We start from the raw sequence: 19,735 nt of genomic DNA, 5'->3' as shown, positions 1-19,735 counted from the left end.
CAGATAGTCAATGTTATCTCTAATACCAATAGTACTGATATTAATAATAACAAATAGTGCTAATAAACTGTTATTTCTCATTTGCTTGGTCTTGTCATTTTAAAGCATTTCTGGAGCACTTCTTGTGATCCCTGGCACTCCAGTAGCTGTAGGAATGGCCTATTCACCAACCAGAGACACGCGGGTTCTCCCTGCACTGGAGTGTAACAGGCTGGTAGGTGCACATCAAAGCTACTCCACAATTGAAGGCAAGAAGTATAAAAAATTATTCCATTTTGTTAATGGCAGAAGTTTAGGACCTTAATAAGTGATAAGGAGCAGACCATGAAGTTATTTGTATTTCAACTTCAAACTCTTGCTCAGTTTCATTTTGCATTCAGAAATGTACCGCTGAATTCCTTTTTTTTTCTTCCCTACAGCCACTTTGTTTTCCACCCAAGTAGAGGAAAACTTATTTCTTCTCTTGATTACAAGGAGCATACTAAAGCTGCTTTTTGCTGGTGCAGTCAGAGGTTGAACTGTGTCAGTTGGGAAAGAGCATGATAGGGCAAGTCACAAGGGAGTTCTGCTGTGTCCCTAATTAGCTGAGCTACCCAAATAATGTAGAAGGTCATCAGAAGCCATTTTCACTCTGTTTCTCAGATAGGGAGAGAGGCTGTGTTCATCTGAGTACTCTGATCTCATTTTAAAGAGAACAGAAGGAAAGGAAGATTTTTATCCATTCTGATAATTTATCACATGCAGCAGTGCAGCTGTTTATATCAGAAGGCGGAAGTGGAAGAAAAGCCTTTGTTTCTCTCTGGCAAATTTTCCATGACGCTCTCAGTAGAAGAGAACTATTTTATTCTGTAGGGTGCAACCCTCACATGGGAACACAACAGCAACAAAAAAAAAGGTTAGCTGATTATTTGGCAGCAGCTTAGTATTCTTGATTCAGTTATTTAACTTTAGCATCCCTCTAGCTTTTTCCAATGGCAGGAATAAAACTTGGAAATTATAGAATCTCCTACTCTTCCTTTGTTCAAGTGTGAGAACAGGTCATGTAGACATTTTACAGTCTCATGCATCTGAACTATGTGTAAAAAATATTAGTAGCCTCTTGTATTCAAATGCCTTCTCTTGGAATTGATATGGATGCAAAGACCCTTTATATTACTGTTGCTTAACTGAGCTATAACTGTACAGTAGGAAAAGGGTAACACTGGATCAAAGCCAGAGCAGGTGGACAACACTGTGATTCACAGGGTGCTTGGGCTGGTTCTGTCCCTCGGATGGGATTGCAGAGCAGCCACTGCAGGCACAACATAGTCAGGGCATAGGCAGCATTTACACAGGGGAACTAAAGAAAGATGGCTTTTTAGACATTGTAAAACAGAACAGAAAGAAGCAGGGGAAAAAATAATGGAAGGGGTTCTTTCCACCAAACATGCTTGTAGATTTCAATTGGTGAGAATATAGTTCATGAACACACATTTCTTTTCAAAAATACTGGAATTTTTCAAAAGTTCAGGTTAGGATAATACAACAAGCGTAGCCATTTTTGCTTTAACAAGCATCTATATACCATGTTCAAAAGAGTTCACTAAGAACTTCACTTCTAATTGGACTTGGTAAAGGAGCTTTGTTCAATTAGCCTCAAGGGTCTGTTAACACAAAAATCCACTAATATTATGAAAATTATATATATGAAAAGCTAGTTGTGATCATGTCACCAACTATTTCATGAACTGAATTGTGTTGGGGAAATAAGATAATAAAAACTTGCCAAGTGGGACTAAATAATTAAATTTTAAATAAACTATAATTTTCAGTTGTGTTGTAACTCTAATAGCTGAAGGAAAACATTGAGGAGCAGGGAAGCACACGTTAATATAGAAATTTAAGGATAATAACAGAAAGCACTAATACTGATTAGGATGATTATGATGATTATAACTTCCAGTATGTAACATCATAATGAAAATGATCCAGCCTAGTATGCTCTCAGAAGTTATACATTTAGTTAGGCACTAGGAAAAATCTTTTCATGCTCGGATGGTTTATGCAGTTACAGTAGAACTTATAAAGAAATAAGAAAAGGAGTAAAGTAAGCTGATCAGAATAATGATAGTCTATGCAGAGAAAAGGTTTCCTCATTCAAAAAGACCCTCCAACACCATCAAATAGGAACACAGGAAAGTAAAATATATACTGAGGGGAGAGGAAAATATATTGATATAAATCCTTCAGAGGTAACACTGGGAAGCATGGTGACTTCAGCTGCAGTCAATATTGAGATTTATTGATCTGAGAGATAAATATTGACCAAGGTGATGCCAAAGTCAATATTTAACTTCAGGGACCATAAATCTTAACAGCAACTGTAAAGAGTAGTCAGTATCATCTATGTTTGATATATATTTTATTGCCTTTTACAAGGATATAAAACGTTTCTTAAAAGAGAAGCTGTTTTCTTCATTTCGAGAAGCCTTTGCCTTGCCAGAGCAATCGAGATGTATATGCTTGTCTTTTCAAATATCATCTAATGATTGGTGTGGGCTCAAAATTGTGAGAATCACTTGCATGATGAATAAGTTGTCTATTAAACAAAATACCCAACCAAAAAAACCAAAAACAAACAAAAAACAACCCTAAACAGTTGGCAGCAGCATCTTTTGAGATTTAAGTTAGCTGTGAAATGCTATCATACATGCAACATCTTTCTAGATAAAGCTATTTAACAACTTAGGGGGAATGCAGTTATAAATTATGTAAGCTATCTGCAATTCTCCTGAGGTTTCTTAATTTTTTACTGCTGCACCTCAACACATCAACTGGATCCATAAAGTGCTCATGTACATAACAGTTCCTATTACATTTACATACTATTACAGTATATGTACTACTGTGCTCTCTTGCACATTGTATTTTTCTGATTTTGTTATTAAAATTTCTATCAGATCTGCTTCTAATATGTGAAGCATTCTTTAACCCAGTGTCTAGGGTTCACAGTATTAAATAGAAAGACCTTTTTCTCACTTGCTGTCTCCTTCCTCTTTGCTTATGTTAGAGATGACACTGACAACCATACCTAAGACAAATGCAAGGAAAAAATACTCATGAGGTAGCAATTGATAATTTAGTTAACACTCTTGGAACATTCCTAACTGTCCCAGTGTTACCCTGATGTTCAGAGGAGATTTCTCTTATTACATTAGAAGATATTGCTTTTCAAAAGCCACTGCATATTTGACTTTCACTTTTCTGACAAATGAAAAAACACATTTATAATAAAAGATTACTTGGACACTACTGCAGTGAATGAGTCCAACTCTTCCTGAAAACCAAGCTTTTTAGACCAGTTTATATGATCTAACCCAGCACAAGGGAATGTTTTGACATAATTTTAGGTAATAAGGCCTTAATTCTATGAAAAGAAGGCTTTATGACATTAAGGAGCAAGACAGTTAACCTCAAATGGTTTATTCATGTCAGCACAGTCCAAAGATGTAATTAGTTGTAATGTCCTTACACTCAGAGTCAGGGGTTTAGAGAGGGAAGAGACACCAATGGCATTTCCCAGCTCCTGCTACTCACTCCCCAGGGGTCTGGGCTCTCTAATTTTACATCTCAAGAATCCTGACAGACTATGGTCTTCCTTTCAAAAAATGTCAGTACATTGCCAGGACAACTTACAGGGAGACTTTTCATGCCTGAGAAACAGTGAACATACACAGGTATATCTAAACCAATGCTGAGCTTGGTGCTTAGGCTTTAGCAGTGCCACATTTTAGACACTTGTTAGCAGGCCCTTGTTCGCGGTAGTAGATATTTGGAAGTTTTGGTCTGATCATTTGCATGACTCATTAAATTTTTGACTGTCAGAAGAAAACAGTCAGTTGTCTGGAGAGGGATTCCCTTGTCAGGCTGTTTCTCAAGACTTTCCCAGTCTTCAGAACTCTGCAATTAAGTGATTGAGTTTTATTGATATTAATTCTCTTGGTTTAGGAGGTGGCAAGGCTAGAAAATATGGTAATTAGCTAACACAGTAAAAAACCATACCCATTTCCCCCATTACCAGAGCTAGCAACTGAGCAAACACTGACACTGGAAGCACTCACAAAGTTTACACTTGCCTGAGGAGTACCTTCCAAACCTCACTATAAGGGTAAGTCAAGTATTTTGCTCATTTTAGGTATCTGCAATTGTAAGCAGTGGTGATAATACTGGGAAAGAATGCAGTTTAGAAAAGAGATTACTCTAGACATTATAACACCCTGAGATAACATTTTAAGAGATGAAAACTGGGGGGAGGGAGTCCTTTATCTGTTACATCACAGCAATCTGGCTTTTGAAATGTTCTGTAGGTAGCTGTATTTGCAAACTGTAACTTGTGATGACTCCAGTGACAAAGGGAGGGAGAATCATCCCAGTCTGGGGGGGGGGGGGGGGGGGGGAAGGGGGGGTGGAAATCACTCCATAGTTCGTGTTTCCACTACGTGTAGTCATCAGCTGGCATTTGGCTTGGGTGTAATAACTTGGTGTCTCTTTGTTCCCCCATACAGGATGAAGGCTCTAATCAGTTTTGTCAGAACGTTTGCTCAGTTAATCTCCTAGCAATGTGTGATGAATAATCTGCCTATTGACTGTCTCAGCAGTTGGTGGGTTCTCCACCCTCACCCCATGGTGAAACGCATCTAGTTTCTGCTGGCTGCTCATTTTCCTTTAAAAGAGGAGCACTGTCTCTCTTCCCAGCCCCCAGCAGGCACATCCCACCCATCCCACTCCTTTTAGCTTCACACCCCCTTTCTCCCCTTCCCCTCTGGAATCTGGAAAATGCTGCCCATCCACTCAGGGTTTTGTCCTTGGGTAACTACCTTCCTGCCAGTCACCTTGAGCTCTCATACCACAGAGTGTTCCCTCTCTGCTGAGCTTCGGATCTTTATTTTCATACCAAGAAAAACAGATTTAGGGTGAACAGGAAAGTTTTGGCAACAACTGTCATCACATTATCAACACAGTGTTAGTGATGAATAGCTCTGGAGGAAAGAAAACACCATAGAAAGCTCTACTTCACTGGGACAAAAACACAAGGGTGGATCTGAGATCTTCCTTCATCATTGACTCAGAAGAAGAAAAATAAGAAAAAACTCTAATCAAAATATCAAATCTCAATTGCCTGCAACTGTGAATTGACTTGACAAGAAAAATCCAGGCCTCTATTCTGCATGGGACTGCACACAACTATGGGGTCTGCCTGTGCCAGCCCTTTACAGAACAGAGAACTCTAGGGAAGTTTTTTGCAAGCATCCCTGATTTCAATATGGTTGGTAAAAAAAAGCCTGACAGAACATCTATGTAAGGTAAAGGTTTTCAGCTCCTGTGTCAGGGCAATATTTCTGTAAGTTCCTAAATTAGGCCAGAAATAAAACCCATTATACAAAAAGCAGTGTAGATTTTTTGGGACAGCAATATACTTTTGGTTATAAATGCTGACAGAAGTACATTGTGTGTTAGGAAGAATATAGAAAACATTACATAAAACATGGGTTTGAGGAAATATGAATTAAAAGCTTCATGACTGCCAGCTGTGAGGTCTTTTCAGACCCATCTGAAATGCACAACCGTACTACCTTGAATAAGCAGAGATGTACTGTTAATGTAATATTGCACTTGTTACAGAACTTCCTTCATGGACAGGTAAATATGCCTTAGATCAAGCTCCAACTCTGACAGCCAGATTTCACAAGAGTGACATACATGAAGGCAGTAGTCTTATAATTGTTACACAACTTGGATTCAGTATCTCTCCTTTTAAGGGTGTTCTATTTTCAAATTGATCATTCCCACCTAAATAAAAAGTGGTTACAGCTCCTCTTTGTATATTTCTGGTTTATTGTCTGCATTGTCCCACAATGACACAGATAGATATAGATATAGATATAGATATAGATATAGATAGATATAGATATATAGATAGATGTTTTTGTCTCAGATGAGTGCTACCAAAAGCCACCTGCTTTCTGTGTGTTCCTGAACTCCATTGGCTCCTGCAGGCAACCTAAACTAAGTCAGATTTTGTATTGTCTACATTTCACACCCATCCTTGCTGTTGGGTGGTCCTGCCACTCCAGCTTCGGTGATGGATCTCAGAGCCATTTTGGCTGCACAACCAGGAGGGCTCACGGTAAAGCTGGAGCCAGGCACAGCATGTCAGGTCCCAGCACACAGGAGTTAGTGTATCCCCAAATGTGTCCTTTCACATTTACATGCAGGTCTTACTCAATGCTTTCCCCAAAGGCATAGCAACCAAATCATTTCAGAGCTCACAGGAAGCAAACAGATGGTCAGCAAGAATATGATACGTGATTATATCTGTGCATAAAAGTATGCATATTTGAAAGCGTGTACAAGCCTCCTTGGAGTGAGTATATAGAGTTTCACTGCTTTTTCTAGGGTTCTGGGAAGTTGTTTTCAGCTTGAACTTAGTGTCAAATTAATCTGGTTTATAGGTCACTTGTGATAGTTTGCAACCAAGTTGCACAGCACTGTGAAGCAGATACCATCACATATTATATCATCAAGAATTCCTGATGCAAAAATAAGGAAAACATTTTAGATCTCTTGCTTTTGTGTTTTGAAGCTTCTCTTGCAACTGAGAAACTTGCTAAAATAAATAAATTAAATGCTGCATAAAGCACCTGACAAAAGTGAATTATGCTAATAGAATGGGTGTGTGTAGTTCAACATAGATGTATATCTCATGGTCCCTGTTCACACCTCAGCATCTCATTCACACATTCTTGAGAGAAGGATCAATCAAAAGCGAGGTGCTAAATAGCATGCCTTTAGTTAACTAGATTTCAGAAGTTTCTAGGAGTTTCCATGAGTCCAAGAAACAGGGGAGATGCACATTGTATGGATTTTCCATTTAAATGTGAAAAAGGTCCTGCCCACAGAGTCTCTGTTCTCTTTCCTCAGCCCTCACATGTATTTTCCAAATCTCCCACTGTCTCCTTTCAATGAACACCATGCATTCAAGCATCTTACCCACCCAGTGACTCGCCATTTCATCTGCTCCTCCACAACAGTCTTCTCAGAGATGTTTTGAAGAGCTCTGTACAATCTACTTGTTGAATTTTCATGTCAGAAAGCCTCACCTTGCTACCTAAAGATGAACAGAAATGTTTTGGCATGGAAAAGTGATGCAAGAGGATGGGGATAAAGAAGAAGCAGCAAGCTGCTGTTTTCAGCAGAACACCTGTGACAATCTAACAGCCCCCTGTCTCCAGAAGTGTCCTGTCTTCACAATCTAAGTCTTTCCCCTGTATTGCAGACCAAGTATCACACTCAGGCTCACAGGCCCCTCTCAGAGGTCCCCCCACCAGGCTGGGCCAGGCAAATAGATGCAGAGAAAGGGAAATTCTGGAGGCATGCAAAACCTATGCCTAAGGCCCTACTTTTTGCCTCAACTTCCTAATGCCTAAATCTGACCTTCCCTGCCTTTTCACACTATAGCTTGTTCACCAAAGCCTGGTGAAACGAACCAGAGCTTTTGCTGAAGTCTTTATGTGTGTAGTCAGGACTCATTTTCAGGGACATGTGACAATGTTTTCCGAACAGATTGTAATTTAACATTTTAGGATCTGCCACCTGATTGAAAAGCAAAGCTTCTGTACTATTCTGACCAAACTGCCATGAGTCCAACTCTCCCACTATATTCTGCATCAGAGACCTCAGTGGCAGTTCTGCAGTTGTTATCCCCCTGTACTTGGCACTGGTGAGGCCACACCCTGAATACTGAATCCAGCTCTGGACCACTCACTTCAAGAAGGACATTGAGGTGCTGGAGCAAGTCCAGAGAAGGGCAACAGAGCTGGTGAAGGGTCTGGAGTACAAGTCCTACAAGGAGTAGCAGGAGCTGGGGGGTTTTGCCTGGAGTAAAGGAGGCTTGGGGGAGACCTTACCACTCTCAACAACTGCCTGAAAGGAGGGTGTAGCCAGGTGGGGGTTGGCCTCTTCTCACAGGGAACTAGCAATAGGATGAGAGGACATAGTCTTAGGCTGCACCAGGGGATCTTCAAGTTGGATAATAGGAGGAATTTCTTCACAAAAAGGGTGGACTAGAAATGACAGGATGTGGCACTGAGTGCCATGGTCTAGTTGACATGGTGGTGTTTGGTCATAGGTTGGACTCAATCATCTAGGATGTCTTTTCCAACCTAATTGATTCTGTGATTCATATCTTCTGCCTCTTTTTGTAAGTCAACAACATCAATGACTAGGCATCAGTTATCCTTATATCTCAAAGTAATACCCTCTTAAAGCAACAATTTCACATGAATCATTCAGTGCTGAATCCATTGTGCCAATATTAACAATAATCCCCATTTCAAGGATTTCAAGGAGCAAGTAGAAAACTTGCTCCTCCAGTCTTAAAAGATCACTGTTGTATAGCATATAAGCAAATTGTCATATAGGAAAAAAAATAAAATGGCATATATGTTCTCTGTATTTTCTGCAGATTCTCATGCAGTGTCTCTGGACTCATCTCCTGTTTTTCTGTTTTCATTTTACAGGCTTCTCCAGACTTTTTTATCTGAGGTAAGCGATTGTCAGTTTATTCAAGCCACTTACCATATTTGCAAGAACTAGCACAGACCTCTCACATATTTGGTCTAGGTGTGATAAGAACATTTGCTCTTTATATATTAGCCTCACTTAAAACCTGTCAAAGACACCAAGTGGTCCTGCAATATATCATCTGTTCTGCAGTGCAAGTGAAGCTGGGTGGTTGGCTTCATCAGACCTTTAAGACCAGATGTCACTACTGCTGCCTCAAAACAGCCACAGCCCAGAGAGGCTGGCAAGATGCGTATGTTGTGTGACATGATCTAACGTGCAGGAAAGCAGCTTTGTACTCTTCCACCAGGGGAAGGTGCCCTGAACACAACAAAGGTAAGTGCTCTAGGTGAGGCTACAGCCCCTGAAGCTACATCTGTACTGGTAAAATAAACAGTGCTGGGCAGGCTTTGGCACTGAGCTTCAATCATCTCTGCTGTTAAATTTCTAGAACGAATTTGACTCGGGGCCAACTTGCACTCACCAAGCAATCTGCAGGAAGACTTCCTGAGCTAGCACAGGCCAGGGATTCTCCCCACTAGCGCACCCTTGCTCCCAAGGGTTAAAGTGTTTAATTGTGTGGATGGGGGCAATCCAGTGCCAGGTGACTTCAGCAGCAAAGAGATGGACATGTTAGATTTACTAACAGAGGTGTGGCCTCACTGTCTAACAACTTCCTGTGAAGCTGAAAGTGGAAGCATCTGAAGGAGCCCTGTGGGTTCCCACGCCCTGGATTGCCCCTCTGCTAGCTCTGAGAAGCCAGATCCTGAATTCTCTGCTAAAGTCTTCAACAGTATCGAATGAAAAAGGGGATGAGAAGCTATAAAGCAGACAATTCTCCAACCTCCAGATAATAATCCCCAGGTCCATATGCAGAAGGAAAAATGTATATGCCTGGCTTTCTTTAATATATTATGCAGTCTACTAGCTCACATTTATCACATGGGCTAATGTAAGATTTACTGTCCATAATTAATCAACCTTAGGCAAGAATATTTAGCACTTCTACTCCATTTTTCATTTTCAAAGTGCTTTTCAAACACTACCTAATTAAACATCAGGACCAATTATTTCCAAGGTACTTTACAGACACTTTTAAAAAATGAAATAAGCACATTTTAGCATGTACATGAGGAATCTTTTTAAGTCAAAACAGCTCTATTTGCAACCTGCTGAAGGAATGAAAGCAGTAATAGGGCTGATATTTCCAAACAGACCACAGCAGCAGCCAGTTAGGTCTGTTCCTATGAACACAAAAACCTGTAATCCAGCCTCCTTCTTAAAACTTCTATCTCACACTTTCATTTTGCCTGTCAGAGGATACTTTATTATTATAGAATGCAGAACTGGGATGAGAAAGAATTGCTTCTTTGCAAGGGACATATGCCACCACTGGGCTGGGGCTCTGATTCATCTGCTCAGCAGTAACTCATGAGGTCACACCTGTAAGTCTCACCTCATTTCTTTCACAGGGGTAGCAGAACAAGCTGTGTGTTCACACAGCAGTAGTGTCTTCATCAGCAAGGTCAATCCAAGGCATGGTATTTACTCACGGAAAACTTCCAGTATCCTTCCCTCATGACCAGAAATACAGGCAGCATTGGCATTTTTTTTTACCACCTCTAAGGAGAAAGCTGGGTGTTGTGGGACATGCCTGTCATCCAAGCTTCTCCAGAGGTGGGTGGGTGTCCATGAGCCTGGAGCTTCAGCGTGCTCAGCCAGTTTTCCACATCATGTTTGGCATCAGTCTGATGATCCCTGAGCTCAGGTCAGCAGGTTGCCTAAGGAAGGAAGAACCCACCTGGAACAGAAACAGCATTTCAGCTTCTGGCAGCACAGTCCAGTTTACCGAGGGGCATGTACTAAGACTGTGGTGATTTAAATCCATAGGCCAGCTGATGGTAGATTTTGATTGAGAGTGGACACACAGCCCCTCCTGTGCTCTCTGCTACAGAGACAAAGCAGAGGTAAGGCACAGACTGCAGTGAGACAGGGTCGTCAGGGCTTAACAGCAAGTTCTTATTCGTGCCAGAATCCTTCTCACCTCAACAGTGAAGAAAGGATTAATACTGCATAAATAGACAAACAAGGGCAGAAAGCATGACATTTCCCTGACACGATAAATAAAATCAAGAAGCAAAATATTCTTCATTACACATTAAGAGTTTATAGATCTGCCAACATGGCCCAATGGAGTTCTGGTCAGATACCTAAGGCAGCACTATATAAATAAGCCAGCTCCCTTCCTGGAAGCAGCCTAGCCTGGCAAACATGGCATTCTGCACCAGGTCATTAAGCCCTGATGCAAAGTCAGCTATATTGACTCAGCACATCACACTAATGTTCTTCCACTTCTTCTGGGGCCAGGACAGGTTCATGCAGCACAGGTAGCTCAGTGCAGCACTTAGATGAGCTCCCCAGGTACACATCAAGGCAGGGGACAGCAAACTTTCAAGGATGGTGTGTACCAGATGGTATTTTTCTTTCCCAGATTAGAGGTTAAACATGCTGATAAGAACGCTGTGGGATCCATGAGAGACTGCCTCTTACAGAAACAATATGCTACCATTTTCTATCATCATTAAATTGCATCTGTACAAGGCAGAAGCTCCTGCTGCTCTCAGAATGAGCCAGAAGGTGGGAGCCACCAACGTCTCTCTGCAGATGGCACAGCCCCAAAACCAGCTCTGTGCTAGCCCTATTGGTGTTTTTAGAAATTGACCTCCATGATGCTAGTGGTTTCAGTGCCCCAGACTGTGAATAGATTGAAGAGTCACAGGGATGCAACAAAAAAGTTCTGCAAAACTGAAATTTATGGCTAAGGCTTTTCTGCCTTATCCTTGAGTGCTATGCTTGGGCATAGCTACCTTACAAACAAATTACAGAATTATATTCTGGCTTAGATGTAAGCAAACCTACCTTCACAATGAAATAAACCAAGTGGATTTTCATAAGAGTACTAAAAACTGGGCTTTGGGTTGGGTTGTAGACCTACATACCTCAGCTCCCTGGCTGTGAAATGGGAACAGTCTTTCCGGCAGGGACATTGCTGAAAGAATTCCATTCCTGCTTATAAAACACTACCATAGTGAAGTGATAATAAGAGATTTAGATGTGTTAGTTTTACGAAACTATTTAAAATATCCAGAGTAGTAAAAATGGTCCCAGCCTTCCTTTTGCTTGTACTAGTGTAAATGGAAGCAATTGTATTGAACACAGCTCACTGTATATGAAACTTAATTGAAATCAGTCCTTACATCTTTCTATGCAATTAAAATGGATAACAGGAATTTTTCTGATCCCACTCGCAGCTAAGTTACATCAGCTTTTTATCTGAGGACTTGTTTATTAAACTTTATTTTGTTTTAAACTTTAGCTGGTTTCAAGGCTTACACAAAGGCCTTGGATGTTTTAATTTATTTATTTCAGTATTCTCCCTTGGGAAGAGCAATTTGGAGGATACACAAGCCTGAGTTTGAAAATAACGCCATAAAACAACTTCTGAAACCGTATGAGAAGCCAAAGCAGCAGATCTTTTAACACTTAGTCATAATTATGCAGAAACTAGGGAAAAATGAATTGCATCTACCTGTGTGCAGGGAAGGTTTCTGATTTAAGTTTTGCCATATATCCCCAAATGCATTTTTACCTTCCTTACTAACCTAACTATTCCAGGAACACTGCATTGTGTAGACACAGCTAAAGGCTACACTTCATTGATCACAGCTGATTCTGTTATGAAGCCTTTCCCTCCAAGGTGGAGGCTGCTCAGTTCAGCACCACTGGGAGTGGACATGATGGCTGACAGAGTCTGTTCACAGTCCACTGCAAACATCAAGTGTCACGTGTTAGTTAAGCCACCAGACTACACCAGGCTTCAGTGATGACTGAATCCCAGCTTTGAAAGCAATATTATTTCAGACAGAAATGAAAAAAAGAAAAAGCAGAATGGACAAGAGATTCTAACTTTCCCATTCCTAACACCTTCTTTTCCAAGAATGATATTTTGGCAAAATAACTTTCCTGGATTTGTTTATAAATGAGCCTGAGGAACAGAAGAGATTCATTTTATGCCATTGTGTGAAAGCTGGATGAAGAAGGCCTGAGCAAGAATGCTCCAGTATCAGCCCAGTAGCTATGCCCCTAATCACTCCAGAAATCTGTTTCCCCACAAGTAAACCTGTCAGCATCCCTCCTTCTATGGGTCTATGTCAAAAAACATACAGTAGTACAGGGAGACCTCAGGCTGGATCCCTATGGCAGATGTTATGTCCTCATTTTAAGTGGTCAGAAAGGTCAAATTTCCTTTTTCTTCCGATTTGATGAGTTAGGTGATACCTGAGGCACAAAACAAGACTGAACTGATATTTTTTTCTACATTGACTTCCAGTGCATCATGGGTTTTACAGGCAATACTGTTACAGGTAAGCCAGTCAGACATAAACAGTACGGCTTTCGAAACAAGCTTCAGATCTAACACTGTGTAATCCTGATCCTAGCCCTCACATCTCCAGCTCACAGTGTGACCAAAAGAGACTACAATAAGCAGATGTGAATGCAAATGGAAAACTGGTAACTGTGATGGTACCATTCCCAATTAGATGCCTGATGAAGCACTGAAGGCAGTGGGCCAAACAATGCCATACATTTCTAAGTAACCTCCCAGGCTTACCCATGAATCTCAGCACAAGTTTTTATTTTTGGTAATTTACAGGATATGATAATATAGATGGCCACTTGTTAAATACACAAGTCAAAAATACAATCCCCACATCAAGACTAGGATACTTTTCAACTGCCACAAATTGTGGACTAGTGAGTATTTGCTTTGGAGCTACTTAATAGCTGTCCATTATTCCATGTCACATTTTGTTACTCTGTACCTAAAGAATCAATGATACTGTGATTAAGAAAGATAGGAAAATAAGTTGTTATTATGAGATCCAAAGGAACCTGGGTTTTTAAGTTATTTTTATTTTATGACTCTGTTTATTTCTTTTCCAAATGCCAAGACAAAATCTCAGGAAAATTATAAATACTAAACCACTAACACTTACAGAAATGCAGCCAACTTCCCAAATTCACAGAAGTTTCTTAGTCTACGGTTTTGAGTGGGTTCCTGTAGGCCAATTGTTGGGAAGAGGTGGTGGGAAGGGGGAGAGGGATGGAAAAAAAGGGGGAGGTGGAAAGAAGAAAGGGAAAGGAAAGAACAAGGAGAGATACGTAAACTTAAAAAAAAACCTTCTAGCAGAGGCTGCTGCAGTAGTATGGCACGGAAAGACTAATAGAGACAGCTGAACCAACGCATGAGATTGTTCTGAAATTAAAAACAATGTGTATTTTGTTTAACACATTCTATGTTATTTAAAGAAAAGTAAGAAGAAGAATTCCAGCTGGGATGGAACCTACAGAGCCCCTTGAGCAATTTGAATAATTATAGACTTGGATAAATTGCAGTTAAACCATTTGTTTCAAATGTGCTACAACCAATAACTAAACCAGCAACAGCTTTTCAGTGTAAGAGATCTGTTGCTGGCTTCAAGATAAAGTACAGTGAGCTGCAGATAGTTACTGGCCAGCCATACTCTATGTAATGAAAAAAACTTTTCCTCCATAAAGGCTGTGATTTCCGAACTTCAGATACCAGCAAAAATAGCTGTGTGCATTTGCTTGCCATATATACTCAGAAAACAGTAAAGGTATTTTTCTGGAATAACAAAGGCAGATTTGGGGTTTCTCTGTTACATTCTATAATTTCCAGAATAAGAGTTTCTCAGTAAGAAACTAATCCTCCTTCTTAAGAGACCATAAAAACAGAGGCAGAAAGAAATTTTATTTTCATGTTAATGATGGCCAGAATATGCTTCACATTCTTGCTTGAAAATTTGCCTCCCACCCTGTTCATACTGAATTTGCACACGTTGGTGATGGCAAGTACCAGCTACCATGCCAATGTTAGAGCCTTGCCCTATTTCAGAGATGTGAGCATTGATATAAGGCACAGATTCATGTTGAGAGTACCATGGGAATTACTGTGAAACTTGTTTTATCATTCTTATATGGACATAAGTCCTGTATAAATCCATGATTTTGCTCTGAGCTCAGTGCCGTGAGACTTCTCTGTCCAGTTGGGTCCTACAGGCTCAATGCAGCTCAGTTTTACCACAGGGTCTGCCAATTATGCCTCTTAAGGAAAGATGGGGAAAGAAGACATGAGGATTTGATGCACTTGAGGACAGGAAAGAGGCTTGCATTTGCCAAATGTGCTAAGAACACCAAATCGATTAAATCTATTGAGTTTAAGGAGCCTGGGGTGAAACAGTGGTACTTCAGTCCAGCTTGTACACCGTGAAATGGATCCATGTGGTACAAACACAGGCATGTTGTAGAAATCACACTGCCACAGTTGCAAGATTGAGCCACAAGTGTTCCTCCAACAGTAGCCCCACTTACCCTTGCCACTCACAAGGACAGCCATTTATTTTCTTTCTGCAACTCCTCTGCATACACAAACTTAAATATGCACACAGCTAAAGCACCTCACCAGCATGTTCAACCCTTTCTCCCTGCACATGGAGTTGATTCAGTACTCGCCTGTGGCTGCCAGGATCATCACTGAAGTTTGGCTGCCCTCCCTGAAGTCCTGCTGCTTTGGATGCCTCCACTGTAGTATTTAAGACAGTTGGGGCAAGGGAACAGATGCTTCTGCAAGGTCCTTTTATCTAGTGAAATGGAAGTGCTGCACTAGGAAATAGGTACCTGCGAGAGCACACTGAAAAGGGTGTGAAGGTAAATGCAATTATTTTGCATTTCACAACGAAATTTCTTCTTCTTTGGGAAGAAAAAGAAATTGGTTAAAAACTAAAAAGGAAGTAATAAAATTTAGAAACCAGGAAGCGTGATGGAGGATCTAGTCCAACAGAAGTAGAGTATGCCAGTGAAGGAAAAATTTAAACTTTATGTATAGGTTGATGGCTTCTACTGTCACCTCAAATTGGCTATTTTTTTAACCAACTCAATGACAAAGTCTCCTGTGTATTCAGCAGGGATCAGAAGAGCAAAATCAACTGCTCAGACTTCTAGACTGTAAAAGGTAGGTGCTGGAGAAGTCTTGTGAGACTACAGAAAAGCAGTATGGCCCCAGTTCTGGGGCTAGGGAGAAGGAGTCTGACATTCCTGAGCATTCCTATTAAGTGCACCAGACAGGATGAAGCAGAATAATACTGACAAAAATCATGTACCATAGGGCCCTCAGAAATCTCTTTGGGAAGGGAGAAAAATTAACAACTGAGACACCACTGATTAGGAACTCAGTCTTGGGCATCAAACCAATACACATTTCTCAGCAAGAAATAGACAATAGAGGTAGAAAAGGAAATAGAAATTAGAGTTGGTGAAATAAGAAAAAGATGGACCACTATCACATTCCTGTGTGAATGAAATAGTATTCTCTAAAAGGAGCATCATCATGGTGATGAATGAGATATTAGGATAGAGATTTGATAGTTTTCCAATGTTTTGTCCAATACACTTTTGATTATTAACCTTCTTTTACTTTTGTGAGCCTGTTCTTCTATATCATTATAGATCATTTCTACTCATACCCAGTCAGTATCATCTGCTGCTTACTTTCATCCTGATTTTCCCAGTGATAAGTCTCTAAAAACCCCTAAATAATGTGTCTGTCTTTGCCATTCACAGTCTTAGTGTTTATTCATCATTTGATATTTAATTGGACAAGCTAGATAAATTTGATTCTTTTCATCTTTTGTCATAAACCAATTCTTCTTGTCTCTTCATGATGTTCCACCTTTGTTTTATCTGCATTTTCACTGACATTATGAGGTTTCCAGAAAACAATCCATGATTCTATGTATGCCCTTATCCATGCCAAAAGTTTTACAGGATATCTGAATAAAGCTCAACACCACCAAAGAACACTGCTTTTCAACAGGGGGCTATTTCTCTTCCAAAAGTCAAAATTTCAACTATTTCACATGTTTCCATAGTATAAAAAGTATTTCAATCCAATCTAATAATTTATAAGACTTTTAAGCTTCACTGATGGCACTGACTTGTTTCCCAAGCATTGGATTTGATACCTGCTATCCTGACACCACTCACCATCCTGCAGGTGGCTGCCATATAAGGACAGCTTAGTAATTAAGGGTAAGTCTTCACAAAATCACCATAGTCTTGCTAAAAACTCAGCCACTTCCTCAATGAGCACACTGAGTTTTTGGGCAGAGCAGTAAGTAGGACTTTCTAATTCTCAGTAAATGGAAGGAGACTGGGGTAGAATCTCATGCTTCCTCTGTAGACAGCTCTGACTCTTTTTTGAAAATCCTTCTCTGTATCATCTACCTGGAAATAATTCTCTAACACCTGCTTGGCTTTAAATATGTGAATAGAGTAGTGACTTTGATGGGAAAACCCAGATGCTTATATTTGAGTATGCTTTAAAGTGGCTTACTAAATTAAAGCCTGAGGACAAAGGAAACAGTTTAGAAAGTGCATCAGCAATAGAAAGTCATTGCCTATAACCTGAAATGAACTCAAAACTTTTTAGCTTGGCTATTTATTTACTTTAGTATTCACACATAATTGTAATTCCTGCAGTGAGAATTACTGCAATGATGTGATATGCAAGAAGAGTCTCATGATATTTTCTGCACATATAAAAGTGGAAATCTCACAAGGGAATTTGATCTTGAAAGATTTTTACTCTGATTTCTAAAAGAAAATGCATTGTTGTGCTTTTGGATTAGCTACAAAAGATTTTGATACCTCCTTCTGAGGTTCACCAACCAGCGCTAATGCAATGATCACAGTTTCATTTTTAAGCATTTACTAAAAAGAAGACTTTCCTTGGGGGGAGGGGGAACAAATCCACTGATTCACCAGGATCCATTCGTTTGCACCAAAAAACCCAAATATTGTTCATGATGCCCTTAATTTCTCAGCCACCACTGCCATTTCCCTACCACTCCCCATCAGTTTCACACTGAGGATGTGTTATGAGACTGAGTGGGGACATGCAAATCATGCACATATCCCTGGAAAAATGCTTGGCAAATCTGGCTTTTCAGTTTTGCATTCACTTGCCAAAAAATATTCCCTCATCCCCCAAGCCCTCCCTCTGCCATGTCTAATTTAATTTCAAAAGTCAGAAGCTTAACAGGGACATAAGCTTCCTAAACATGCTGTCATCTAACAAGGAATGTGAATTCAAAGCTTATAATTATGATTTTCTTTAGGTGCAGAAAAGACAGTGCAATCTTTTAGATATTGTTGTCCACAAGTACTAATACAATGGCAGTGTTCACATGGCTGGTGGAGACTTTATCCCCCCTCCCTGCTCTTAAAAAAAATCAAAACACTAGATATAAGAGGTTTTTTTGTCAATCCTGCCTTGCCAACAAGACATGAGGCTTTTGTTGCTGATGCCAGAGGTTCTGAGTTGTATAAATATTCCACATTTCGTTGTAACAAGAAGCTGAATGACTCTGTAGAGAGCTCAGGGCAAATGAGACTTACTGACCTGCTATTTCTATAACTCTGTCATTTTATCTTTTCAAAGGGACTTATATACACTGAATGTTCAGTTTTTAAGTAAAAATAAGTCACTTATTTTCAAAGACATCCCCTCTGCACCTTCCTTTTCTTCAAGTCCCTAGGACCTTAAGGACACACATTTTATGAGTATGAATACATCTGTGCATGTTTGGGAGTGAAAAAGGGAAATCACAGAGATATCATTCATTTTAATCACTAATTTTGAAACAGCTGGTGAGTTTGGACTCTCTTGTTCAAGCACAATAATTTTGTGCCTTTTTGTATCTGCAGTGAGGAATTCTTGCTTAAAGTGAGACTTAAGCATTTGCCAATAGCCCAAAGTAAATACTTTTTTTGTCTTTTTGTACTCCTATGATGACTGGCCTTCTTTCCCCTTCAGTAATCACTGCCTAAAAAAAGAAAACCTCCAGGCGCACTTCACTTTTGTCCCTTCCCCCTGGCAGAATGCCCAGCCTCAGTATGATGCTTTTAAACCCTTCCCCCCACAGACACAAGGTTTCCACCACATTATTATCCTGTACAGCAGAGGGGGGGAGGCACGGCTGTGGGATATGATACCATTCAGGCAGAGATGCACGGAGATAGAGCTCTTTAGAGCGCCGAACGTTTTGCATTCTATATGTACGCACGTATCCTCACACACACACATAAGAGAAACCTTTTGTTGTAATGTATTTCATAGTTGTCTTGGTTAAGAGGACTGCCACAAGGAAAACATGATGAATGTACAATGAGTTCAGATTTCCAGGCAGCCTAAAGTGCATGTGTATGTGTCATGTGCACATGCAAGTGTGCTGGTTTAATGAAAATTCAGCAGTAGTTTCACCAGGCTGAGAATAACAGCCAAAAAAAGAAACAATATAGAGCCTTTCTATTGTTGTGCAATGGGCAAGTTCTCAGATAATCACTCTAGATGTGATGCAACACTTCACACAAGGAAGCTCCTGGGAATTGCGATAGTGCAGGACAATTCAGGATCCTATCCTGGATAAACAGTGCTATCATCATCTTAAACAGCACTGCAGGCAGGTGACCAGCAGATGAAGGCTGCATTATTCAAGGCATTTGAATGGAAAAATTAAACTCGGATTTACCGCAAAGAATCCTTTCAGGGCTGTAGCTTTATCAGTCATCCAGAGAATCAATATGTTTTTCTGTATCACTTTTACTGCTGCAGTGAAGCAAAGATCTTTTGTGATAAACTCCAGTTTATTTTTTCATTCTTGTTCCCAAGCGAGCAGTCCACTCAGGTCATTCAAAGCTAAGTGTCTTGCCTGCTTCCTTGGAGTTCTAGTTTCCTGGGTATTAGCTCAAAGAAATTTCCCAGAAAAGCTAAAAAAGACTGTTCTCCTTGAGCTGATGGTAATACCACAAAAAAAATGAGTCTGATATCTTTATTTTAACTTGCTCATAGCACAGTTTCAGTAGACAAGAAAATAAATACAGAGACAAGTGTATCTAACTAGAATTAAGATAACCTGTGAAATGTCACTAGATGAGAAGATACCGTGCTACTGTTTATCCAGGGAAATGCTGCAGCTGTGGTCAATGACAGCAA

This window comes from Aphelocoma coerulescens, chromosome 3, assembly GCF_041296385.1.
Source record: "Aphelocoma coerulescens isolate FSJ_1873_10779 chromosome 3, UR_Acoe_1.0, whole genome shotgun sequence".
NCBI classification, from domain to species: Eukaryota; Metazoa; Chordata; class Aves; order Passeriformes; family Corvidae; genus Aphelocoma; species Aphelocoma coerulescens.
The sequence above is the reverse complement of the archived record's forward strand: the minus strand, read 5'-3'. Positions refer to the sequence as shown.